Consider the following 13,186-nt stretch of genomic DNA (forward strand, 5'->3'; position numbering starts at 1 on the left):
TCCACACCAGCGTTTCCCATACATTGACTTATTTGTGGCGGCCCACCACAATATCAACATTGACCACCACACGATGATTTTTGCAGCTACTAAATTGTGCTTAAATCTGGTAAGCATCATAACCACACTGTGCTAATGTGTTAAAAACTGTTACATTCAAGTTAATTCTGCGAATTCAATTCTGTGGGAAACACTGCACACACAACGGCATGGTAGTCGAACGCTCTAACCACTGAGCTAAAAGCCCAGGCTTCTAACTCAGCGGTTAGAAGCTTTCTTAAGGTTAGGGCTGTGAGGATTTACATTAGGGATCGACCGATATATCGGCCGTTCAGTGAATCTTTTGTAAATTGCTTTACAATTACCGTCGGGCCTATAGGCCTATTGCCTGGCTTGCCTCAGCTTCGGTCACGTCCTTTTACAATTTTATCATTGTAATAAAAAACGCAATTTGCCACATAATTTCAGCATGCTCCTGGCCTACTAATTAATGCCTATTGTAGGCTACTTTATTTTTTGCAAAAAGAAAGAAATCCTTGATAAAATAACAAGTCATTCACATTATAGGCTACTTTACACACTGTTATGTCAGGTTGACTGACAAGCCTGTTCTGAAGACTCCCATTCATTTTGACTGCACGAGCGCGTCTTTTTCAGACAGACATCGCAATTCATTTTATAGCCTAGCAGGCCATCGGACAAATATGACGCCTCGATATTAAAGAAACTCCGACTCCATTCATTCTGAAAGTCCACCGCACAACAATGCAACGTGCATGTTCACATTTTTAGTAACAATCGCCAAACTTGCTTGCTTGCCTTACACATCTAAGTTTTCCGACTATTTTTCTTACCTTCTTTTTCCGCTGTGGATGTTAGTGAGTTTGTAGAAGTTTTAGCTCTTACGTTCTGAACATCTCGCACTGCCATCGCCCGATGTCATTTCTTAGTCATATCACTCTCTGTCTCTCTTTTAAATGCCTATTCCCTGAATGGTAGGCTACAATTATGTGTTTTATATATAGGCTAATATCTAAGCAAAATAACCCAGGCAGTCTCATCTAGGATATAACACAGGTTGAAGTTGGTTCTATTTAGGGAGGTGAACATCTGTAGATGACTCAGAAATGACATCGGAAGACAAGGAGTGAATATGGCAAGAGGCAAGCCGAAGTCTGCTGACAAGGGCCCGACGGTAATTGTAAAGCAATTTACAAAAGATTCACTGAACAAAAATGCTGATGTGGTACATGAAAATGTAGCTAAAAATGTGGAGAATTCAATGCAATCAAGCATTTTGGACGATATATTGTCACAAGCTGGCAGAATAGGCAACAGGCCGATGTGCGTTTTATTTGGAGACTGTTTTGCGCGACAGAGACTGAGTTTACTGCTGATATTCTGGGGATAGGCCTAGCCAATGTACGACTTTTGCCTTGCTGCATTAGATCAGTCTTTCTAGAACAGGCAAGGGCTTTCTAGCCTCACGTCAGCAGCGCTGCATCACCCATATAGCCTACATTAAAACAACCAGCGAATGGCGGGTGCAGTTTTGAAAATTGGTCAACAAACTTTAGTGCTGATGGATGGCTGATGGATGATAAGTTTTGCTATGCAGTTATGGTTGAAATAATAGCCCATCAGCACATCTCTAGTGTGTGTGCCTCTCTCGCTCAGAGGGGAGGGAGAGGCTGAGGGTCGATCCAGCATGGATTCTAAACTCTGTGGTGGATAGGATCTACAATTAGGTGTTAATAATATTACCACGCTAGGTCGAAGTACTCCCAAGTGCTATTGCGCCACACATTCTAGTTCTCATGTTTATTCGCTTGGAAAATCGTCACGTTTCATGTTGTGTGCCCTAACATTTTTCATCAACTACTCGTGCAACTGTATTTAAGTAGGTAAAACGTGGAGGTGTTTGAATACTGCTATGTGCCTCTCTCTACGGCCACGGCAGAGCCCGCTAGCATAGCAACATGCTAACACATTCGCGCCGCGCGACAGAGCGTTTGAGTGCACCTACCGACGCGGGAGAGGTACGACTCAACTCGTGAAAGTTACGGTAAGAACATATATCACTACTGATTTTGGGTGGCGTTCCTTTAAACTATCAACTTTTATTAAGCTATGCAACCACCATGTCTATCCTAGCATCACCATAGTAACCATCTCTGTATTATCCGTTTTAACTATACATGATATTTTACATCACAACTTTAGCATTTTCATGCACTGGTAATTCCTTGGAATTGCATTTCTAGTTAAGTAATGCCGACGTTGTTCCGTGGTATTTGTGGGAGTTTTATTCAGCGACCACCTGGCTGAGTTTTGGACGCGTGTGGTGTGTACGTCTCCCTCCCCCTCTCCCTTCGAGCGGGCGGAGTTGCCATCGCAGTGATATCAGAGCTTTAATAATGAGACGTGTTATATGTAGTTGAATATTAATTCGTGTTAACGTTTATCATGTACCAGACATACCGTGTATGCCTTACTTGTTTAGAGCCGTTTGCTAACGTTATCATTATCAATCCAGTTCAATGGTGGTTCGTCAGCTACCAAACAGAAGTTTGTGTGTGCGTCTGTCTGTCTCACTCAGTGGGACACACGCATCACAGCGATATGAGAGTGCTGCGCTACCTGAAGGAGAGATTTTAAAACTGAGAGATATGTTTATATAGGCTACCTTTTGACGTTGATGCCGTTTAGAACAAACATTTGACACCACGTTATTTTCCTCTGCTGATTTATGTTCTGTGGTTGACATCTGGCAGCTTTTTTTAGAAAAATATAGACATAGAAAAATTGAAACCATGCAGTCTTAAATTACAAATCAAGCACTTTATTTCAATAGCTAATTTTCAGGCTTATTGTTTTCTTAAATTATTTAAATGTGTTGACAAAGGACATTTTGTGATGACCTGAATTATGTCTTATAGTATGTCAGCAAGCAATGCGTCATCAAGGCTGTGTTGTAAGATGTTGATGAAAGCATTTTGCACAGTTAACCATATTCAGTGCACCCATCCATAAGTTCAATGTTCCTTTTTTAAATTGAGACTTATAACATTTGTTATCATTTGTGTAATTATGTGTCATTTGTATGATGTAAATTGAGGGAGCAAAATAAAAGCAGTATCGGCTCCAAATATCGGCTCAAGAAAATCGGCAGCCTGTATCGGTCATCGGCTTAGGCTGATGGAAAAAAATCGGTATCGGATCGGCACTAAAAAATCCATATCGGTCGATCCCTAATTTACATGTGTACGTTTTTGTGGTGCCATAGCACGGAACAGCAGTAAATCGGTGTCAGATTGGAGTTGAGTTGAATTCATGGAATATCTTAGAACTAAGACCTCCTCCGGCACATTTGTAGCCTACTTTCCTCAATAGTCCATAGGCAGACTGATAGTCTGATACATTTCACTTACCAGATGGCATATCACAAGGGCTCTCTTATTACATAATAATATTTTCAAGAAAGACAAATACTTTAACATTTACAACTTCAGTAAACTTTATTTTTGGACCCAATTAACACAATATAAAAGTTTTATAAAATATTTGTATAAAATAAAACTAAAATAAAAAAAAAGGTCCCCTCCTGTGTGTGCACCAGTCTCACAACACTGTTTTCCAAAAACAAAATCAGAGTAAACCATTTTTATTAATTATAAACCAATGTAAATAAGCTTATTTGGACTATTGGAAAGAAACTAAAATACAAAATACATTACAATGTTATCTGGCCCTAAACAGAGAATAAAAATGAGCAGAATCAGAGACTGACCCTTACCAAACACAGGTAAAGTGACCACAAATTGTCAATCGAAAATACTTACAAAACCATGGCAACCAAAAGACAGAATATGGAGGTACCGAAATGCACTTTCTACTTGAGTATTTACTTTACCAAATTAAATAACGATTCCCCATTTTCATGAACTTTGTGACAAACTAAAACTGAAAATGGTACTAGGTGAAGGAGACAGGGCTCACCTAGCTGCCCAATATGTGTCCATGTGCCACAACTTGTGGGACAATGAGTGAATGACAGATCAAGACACATATATCCACAAACACACACTCACAACACTCTCTCGCTCTCACAAACACACACTATTGTACGAAATTGTATTATACATGTTATTGTATGATGTATCGACTGCTTTGGCGATGGAAGTACACTCTTGTCATGCCAATAAAGCACTTTTAACCTTGAATCTGGGATGTCTGTGGATAGGCTACCTGACACTGTAACACACTGCTTGACAGAAGGATGCTGATAAGCCCAATCAGAGAGAGAGAGAGAGAGTCTTTTCTGACATGCAGGCTAGTCTGACATGCAGGGCAAAGAAATGAGACTACTCTGGAAACTGTATATCTTCAACCAAATACCTCCCATACCCTGTATGCCTCAGCACTAAGCAGGCTTTTCACCAATTTTTAACAAATTCTTTGAACCAATTCATTTCATGTGTGTAACATGCTCCCGGCGTCGTGAATAAAACTGCAGTCTCACACCAGTTGTCTTGGATTAATTTTGACCACATTAATGGCGACGAGGATGGGATTACCTATCTCTGATGTATAGCGAGGAGGACCAAAGGCGCAGGACCCCAACCATGTCGACTGGAGGGAGATCTCTTTGTGATCTTGGGAGAAGGCCGTCATTGGCAACAAACACTGCTCTGCGGCACCCAGCCTGGCCAGAGGGAATCCTCCTGTGTCTCGGATATGGTAACGACTGGATTTGGTGGTCACAGACAACTTGGTGGTGAGTCCCTGATTTTACACTTTTTAGGGCTATGGTAGACAGGGTAAAAGAAAGTAGGGCTGCGCAGAAGAGAGGCAAAGGCTATACGGAGGACATCATGGACTATGTTATGAGCCAGCTTGTTACTTGGAGTATACAGTAGCAGCTCTAAAGGAACTGAACAATTGAAAACGATGAAAGGCTTGAAGGAAGAACATGGATGTGGCTGTGGGGCTAACCAGAGGAGAAGGCCACTCAGCAAGCCACTGTGACAAGGAACATCAGAAACAGTACTGGGATCACCCATCACAGCAGCGCTCTCAAACTCCTGTCTGGTCTCAGCAGGACAAAGCTGAAGAGGACAGAGAGGTCTGAACAGGAGACCCTGTGGTGACACTTCTGATTTACAACTTGAACTGTTTTCCTCAACTCACTCTGAATGCATCAGCACAGCCTACTCAGCCAACTCTCTTTCTGTTAATGGGGATATTTTTCTTTTTGAACGAGACAGGAGCAGATATTAGTGTGAAAGAAAAGAAGGAAAGTGTAAGTATATGACAAGGAAAAGTGCATGTAACAGGAGTATCAGATCAGTTCATATTTGAGAGAGTTCCTTACCCATGGGTAGTTAAATGTAAGGAACATGTAGTAAAACAGCATTCCTCCTCAGCAGTGTTTGCTCCGAAAATTTACTGGACTGGGACTTAATGTGTAAATTATATCTTATAATTTCACTCACACATAATGGGGTTGGTTTAAAGGGACCATTAGCAAACAGCCTAGTATAGTATTAACATCTCCAGTCTCAGTCCAGGAAGATAAGGAAACTCCAGAGTGCTTGCATTTTGTGATGAAATGTTTTCATGAGACCCCGGATCCGGAATACTTAGAAAATGGTACCAAGTAGGACTGTTGACTGAGTAAGACTGTTGAAATAGCCGGCGTAATTACAAGTAAAGCTACTCTGCAGATGTAGTAGACCTGTCATCTGGTCTGACATTGTTTGCAAACTCAATATTCTTATCCCCAGGTTGATTTTTAATTCAGTTGGGGTGTGGTAATGTCCAACACACCTTGGGTTATGTATTATCATCACAAAAGACATAATTTTTCCAAAAATGGTGTTTTTGTAAAAGTCACCCCTGTGCAGAGACAGATCTTTAACAGCTTTCCTTCTCTGCAGGAGGAGGTTGTGACTCAAGTTTGACTCTGAATGCAACGTGTTTCTCTGTAATTGATATAAAAATGCATAAGTTTCAATTAGAGCGGATCCATATTTTAGTTTTGATTTGCGTTTACTTTCTAAAGGACGATGGTATATACTTTGACACATTTGCCACAAAGATACACAGAGTCAGCGTCCGTTTCAAACAAAGCTCTGGTATCTTGCCCCTCAAAATTAATTCCGCTCTTACCAAGCCTCTCCTATGTCGATAATGTTTTACTAACAAGTCCGTCGAGTGAGGTGTGCCAAATTGACACTGTGGCAAAATTAACATTCCTGGCCAGTGTGAGACTGAAAGTCTCCAAACAAAAGTTGCAACTCTGTCAAGAGAGAGTGAAGTACTTGGGTCATATACTCACTCCTGGCTGTCGGGCCCTAGATGCATCTCGCATCTCAGCAATAACTGCTTGTCCCAGACCCAAGACAAAGCAGCAAAAGTTTTGCTTCCTAAGAATGATTGGCTACTGCCGTGCTTGGATTCTAAATTAAACAGAGAGGCACAGCCTCTCCAAGCATGTGCAAATACACAGCCCTCGTTTCAGCCGTCCTCGTTGAAGACGGACGCGGTCAAGACAAGCAAGTTTACCTGTGCAAGTTCACCGAGCACAGGCGCCGACAAAGGCAAAAATGTGCCATTCCACCATATCTGTTATCACCGGCCATCGCAGAAAACGGCATCATGCCAAAAGGGGCAGAAATCTGCTTAACCTCCAGCAACTTAAATGGTCCTCACCTACAGAAAACTCTTTCTCCATGGGCTTGTGGAACTGTCAATCCGCAGTCAACAAAACGGACTTCATAGCTGGCTATGCCAACCATCTTTCATTGGAACTCCTTGCTCTCACTGAGACTTGAATCAAACCAGAGAACACTGCCACCCCGGCTGCACTCTCCACTAACCTTACACTATCCCACACCCCTCGTCCATCTGGACGAGGAGGTGGGGCGGGCCTGCTGATCTCCAACAAATGGAAATTCACCCCGCTACTGCCTTCAAACAAATATGTCTCATTCGAATTCCATGCCATCACAGTGATCGCCCCAGCAAAACTCTACGTGCTGGTCATCTACCGCCCTCCAGGCCAACTAGGCGACTTTTTGGATGAACTTGACACTCTGCTGTCCTCCATCCCTGAGCATGACTGTCCGCTTCTTGTTCTCGGCGATATCAACATCCATTTAGATGCCCCAGGCTCAGCGGACTTTTTGGCCCTGATCCACTCCTTTGACCTCAAACTGGTTCAAAGCCCACCGACACACAAAGCTGGCAAAGAGCTTGACTTGATCTTCACTCGGAACTGCAGCACAGACACCCTCACGGTGACGCCTCTCCATCTTTCTGACCACTTCTTCATCCAGTTCACCGTCAGCCTGACAGAACAGCCTCCGGCTCCTCAGCCGATGGTCACGTTCCGCCGCAACATCCGGAACCTGTCTCCAACGCACTTTTCCTCTGTGGTTGCCTCCGGTCTACCTCCACTCAACACCTTCTCCTCTCTGGAGGTTAATGAGGCCACAGACTCGCTCTGCTCCACACTGAGCTCGTGTCTAGACGAGCTGTGCCCTCTTACCACAAGGCCAGCTCGATCCAAACACTCTCATCCATGGCTAAATGATACCCTCCGATCGCAGCGCACCAAACTCAGAGCCGCGGAGAGGAAATGGCAATCCAAACTAACTGATGACCTCAAAAACTACCAGACACTCCTGACCTCCTTCTCAGCCAGCATCACTGCTGCTAAGACGGCTTTCTACAATGACAAAATCAACAGCGCTACAGACACTCGAAAGCTTTTCTCAACCTTCAAATCGCTACTCAACCCTCAGATGCCTCCTCCTCCATCCAGCCTTACTGCAGATACCCTCGCCTCATTTTTTACAAACAAAGTGGCGGCAATCAGCAGTCAATTCTCTACATGCCCACTCAAAGCATCTGACTCAGATACCGCACTCCTACAACCTCTAGGGACTGCTAGATCATCTTTTTCAGCATTCACGCCTCTCTCCGAGAATGAAGTATCTAGACTCCTGACATGCAGCTGTCCTACCACATGCTCGCTGGACCCTATACCCACGAGCCTACTTCAGTCCATCAGCCCGACCATCGCACCAGCTATCACACACGTGATCAATGCCTCGCTAACCTCCGGCACATTTCCAACAGCGTTAAAAATGGCCCGGGTAACACCGTTACTTAAGAAAGCTTCTCTCAACCCTGCTCAAGTCGAGAACTACCGCCCTGTCTCACTCCTGCCTTTCCTATCCAAAGGCATTGAACGAGCAGTCTCCAAACAGGTCTCTGACTTCCTTTCACAGAACAACCTTCTGGATCCAAATCAGTCTGGGTTCAAAAGCGGCCACTCTACCGAAACGGCTCTGCTGTCTGTAACAGAAGCCTTAAAAGAAGCCAGGGCGACCGCTCGGTCATCAGTACTCATTCTGCTTGACTTATCGGCTGCCTTTGACACGGTTAATCACCGCATCCTTCTCTCTATACTCGCCAACATGGGAATCTCCGGTCCTGCTCTCTCCTGGTTTGAATCCTACCTCACAGGACGCTCGTTTAACGTATCATGGCTTGGTCAGCTATCTGCACCTCACCATCTCACCACAGGGGTCCCCCAGGGCTCAGTACTGGGCCCCCTTCTCTTTGCTATCTACACCACCTCCTTGGGACAGATTATCCGTTCGCATGGCTTCTCATACCACTGCTATGCAGACGACACACAGCTCTATCTGTCCTTTCCACCTGATGACCCCTTGGTTTCAGCACGGATCTCGGATTGCCTCTCAGACATAGCTACATGGATGAAGGCACACCACCTCCAGCTGAACCTCTCAAAGACTGAACTGCTGGTCCTCCCAGCTAAACCTACCATACACCACGACATCAACATCAAATTTGACTCCCTGTCTGTTTCACCTACCAGGACTGCAAGAAATCTAGGAGTTGTTCTCGACAACCAACTAAACTTCTCAGATCATGTTGCCTCAGTCGCCCGGTCATGCCGTTTCGCACTCTACAATATACGGAAAATCAGGACTTACTTAACTCAAGATGCCACCCAACTTCTGGTTCAGGCAATAGTCATCTCACGACTCGACTACTGCAACGCCCTCCTGACAGGTCTCCCAGCCTGCGCAGTGAAACCACTTCAGATGATCCAGAACGCGGCGGCGCACCTGGTCTACAACCAACCCAAGAGGGCACGTTACCCCGCTACTCATCCAGCTACATTGGCTACCTATGGCGGCCCGCATAAAATTCAAGGCTCTAACGCTTGCCTACAAAGTAGTCTCCGGTTCTGCTCCCACCTACTTGAATGCCTTCATACAGACATACGCTACCTCCAGACCGCTGCGCTCCTCAGACGAACGACGTCTAGCTCTACCTCCGGTACGCTCAGGCCAATCCAAACTTTTCTCATCTGTTGTTCCTCGTTGGTGGAACACACTGCCAGTTCCTACAAGGGCAGGGACATCCCTCTCCATTTTCAAAAAACTCCTGAAGACCCAGCTCTTTAGAGAACATCTCCTCTCATAGCAACACTTACAACAAGTCTTGCTGATCCTAGCACTCACCAGCCGTCTTAAACGGACACGTAACTGTTAAAAACAGCACTCACTTATTCTTACTGTACTTATTCTTATGTTTTTAAATTGTCCTAATATTGTTGAGAATTGCTCTAAAACTTAAACTGTTTACCATGTTGTTAGTCGCTTTGGTTAAAAATGCGTCAGCCAAATGTAATGTAATGTAATGTAAATACATGTAAAAAACTTGACTGACAATGTGACTTGGACTGACAATTATGATAAGACCTTTACATATTATAAATAGGCATTAGCCTCAGTTTCAGCTCTTGTCTACTATGACTTACTTGACTTGTTGACTATGATTTATTGGTGTGTGAAAAAGCAGGGTACATGTCGGGGGTGTTATGTCAACAGCACGGGGGTCAGCACAGACCAGTGGCTTATTTATCTAAGCAATTAGATGCAGTAGTGAGAGGAATGATGTGGCAGCAGCTGCAAGTGAAGTGTTAGCATGTGCTGACGTTGTGTTGTTACATTCACTCACTGTACATGTCCCACATGAAGTAGCCTACACTCACTGCTTCTACAAGAAAAAATTTAAATCCTACATCTATATATCAGCATGTGGTATTAACCCTGTGGCTCTTGCATGATTGTGGTGAAGGTGTCTCTATGTACACTAAACCTAGCTCAGACATTTCTAACACCTTTGTCAAATCCTAACATTGTTTATTAGGCTAATCTATGCGTTTGGAGTCCGGAGAGGTAGGGACTGGCTACTCTGTAGTGAATCAATTTGATGTAGTTTACTCTCATTCTCTCCTAGATATTATTTCTGTCCAAGCAGATGAATTGGTAGCCCTATTCAGGGCATGTATTTAAGCAAATGGGAATCAATTTGTATTTATATATATATAGTCATTATAACTGGGGAATTGTGCATGATCACATCTACAGACAAACCCGTACAACATAAAAATTGGATAGCAATATTGTTGAATGCCATTCAACTCCTTACATCTGTGGCTGTCGTAAAATGTGCAGCCCACTCTGCAAATACAGATGTTATCAGCTGGGGCAATAGGAGGGCTGACGCGGCAGCTGCAGTAAGAGAGCCGCGCAGGGGGGAGTGCAGAGAATATCACCAAACTTTTTAAAACCACATTTCTGAATTTACAAATACCAGATGTAGTTACATCTGAAGAGGCTTTAAAGGAAGCATAAAAGCATCAGATAATAAGGAAAGATGGAAATGGAAGAATTGTAAGGACAGAACACATGGTCTGTGGGTACATACACCGACAGACAGGCCGGTTTTTCCAAGATCTTGTTTTCATATTATTGTTAAACTCAGTGGCTTAGACCATGCAAATACTATGACATAGACAGCAGAGAAAATATATTTTACACAAGGATTCACTACAGTAGCAGCCATGTATTGTGCAAGGTGCATTATGTGTCTAATATTTGATGTTGCACCTACAATGAGAGTCAAGGAAGGACATCACCCACCACCTGAAGGCCTGTTTAAGCACATAATGATGGAGTTCATTGAACTGAACAAATGTAGAGGATATGAATATTATTTGGTGATAGTTGACATGTTCTAAAAAATTCAAGCATGCGAATGCCTTCTCAGTAGCTAAGGCTTTAATGAGAGATGGTGTGCCTAGATGGGGCACAACAGAATTGACTAAAATCATAGTGTCAACAGGGATGGATTGGGTGACAGCTCTTCCTTTGGCTCTACTCTACCTCAGAGGCCGTTCATCAAGATCTACAGGGTTTAGCCCTTTTGAGATTTTGACCGGACGTCCCTTGCCGGCTCCCACCTAACCTAAGAGATATACATAGGACAATGGTTACATGCGAGAACTGATTGCTGCTCTGTCTTCTGTTTCCCAACAGGTGGCCTCAGCCCTTCCACAAAACTTCCTTGACACACCCAGCCAAGCCAGGCTCCTGGAGACTCATCAAAGATTTGTAAAGGACACTGGAACCTCATCAAGTGTTCTTAGCGACACCTACAGCCGTAAGTATTGCGGAAAGAGACACTTGGGTCCATTTGTCACACTGTAGAGTGGTGAAGAATCCGGAACAATACATGGATTGAACTGAGTATCATAACCAACACGTGGTTGCACGAGAGGATTGACAAACCTTTTTTGCAATAGGCTGAAGAATACATATTTTGAAGAGGATTAATAAAATATCACTAGCTTCATATAAGAATATTCTTTCTCAGTTTAGCTAGATAAACGTTACAAGTTTGTTGTTTTGGTTTAATTTTATTTTTGACAGTAACCTGAGGAGGGACTAAACCACCCAAGTCAGCTCTGCTGTTGAAGACTAGGATTAGGTTTTATTTTGGGTTTGAATAACTGAGAAGACGAGATGTTGGTGATTGTTTTGCTTATTATTCATCTAAGGGTTATAACCTCCTCCCTTAAGGATGAAGTGTGTGGTAACAATAAAGTATGTGAGTTAGCCTTTCGTGCCAAAACAACATTAACAGGAAATAATGACACATGTTGGGTATGCCAAGACAAATCTTTTCAGGTGCGAGTATTTCCATATCGCACTTTTCAGGACTCTGTATGTACTAGCCCTCAATGTATTTCAGAAGTAGGGTTAGAAAACATAGAGAAATTCTTGCATGGCTCATCCTTGAATATTATGTTAACCTTAATGGATTCAGTGTGGTTAAATGAAACAGGAGAGTGGTCAAAAAGAAAATTAGGATGGATTAACTCTGAGGCAAATGCAAAGTATAAAGACTATTGGTCTGTGTCAATCACAAAGGGACAAGCGATACCTCAAGCAGCAAAACCTTATACCGTTTGTAATAATAGTGGATTTCCTTTGAGAGTATCCGGATGGAACTTAGAAACTATGCAGGTGCCTGCTACTAAAGATTTTGTGTGTTTGTCTGTTAGGTCCTCTGGCAAAGATAACATGATAAGGAAACAATTAGGGCATAGTAAATGCAATATTATCTCAAAGCTAATTATGATCAACTTGATTCTGCTGATAGCAAAAGTGAACGTGGGATTTGTGGAGGGAACTATTTTCCTCTCGTAAGGTATAGCAGTGTTCCAAGTCCAAACTTCAATTTTGCGCTTCCCATGGGCATGTATTGGGTGTGTGGTAAAATGGCATACTCATACTGGCCTCCTAATGCTGTAGGAACCTGTTACATAGCTGCTATTGCTCCTACAATGTGGATTTACATGGAAAAGATTCTAATCAAAAACAATCTACTAGATTTACCCATAGAGAGAAAAGAGAGATGACTTCTACATCAGGAGGTATGAGTAACTGGAAAGGATATGTTATAGCAGACCCATGGACAGGACAGGGAGCTACTGTGGGTTGGACTTTTTCTCTCTGGGGTGGTGTAGTAGCAGCTTTACAAAAAATTAACGGACTAGCTTATCACTTGCAAAGTGTAGTGAATGAAACAGCAGCAGCTCTTTCGATGCTGAATGAGGAAGTAAAATCTATGCGAACTGAGGTAGTAGCCCATAGAATGGCCCTAGATTTGTTGTTAGCAGAGCAAGGGGGTCTGCCTCAAACATCCTGATGGTAATGTTACGAATTGGATTACCATTCCTTGTCCCTGTGGTGGTCGTCCTTATAGTACTTCTTATAGGGAAGTTCACATTAGC

This window comes from Alosa pseudoharengus, unplaced genomic scaffold (assembly GCF_046254945.1).
Source record: "Alosa pseudoharengus isolate Yale_2024_CS ecotype anadromous, Long Island Sound unplaced genomic scaffold, YU_APseudo_1.1 YU_APseudo_1.1_scf_1, whole genome shotgun sequence".
Taxonomy (NCBI): Eukaryota; Metazoa; Chordata; class Actinopteri; order Clupeiformes; family Clupeidae; genus Alosa; species Alosa pseudoharengus.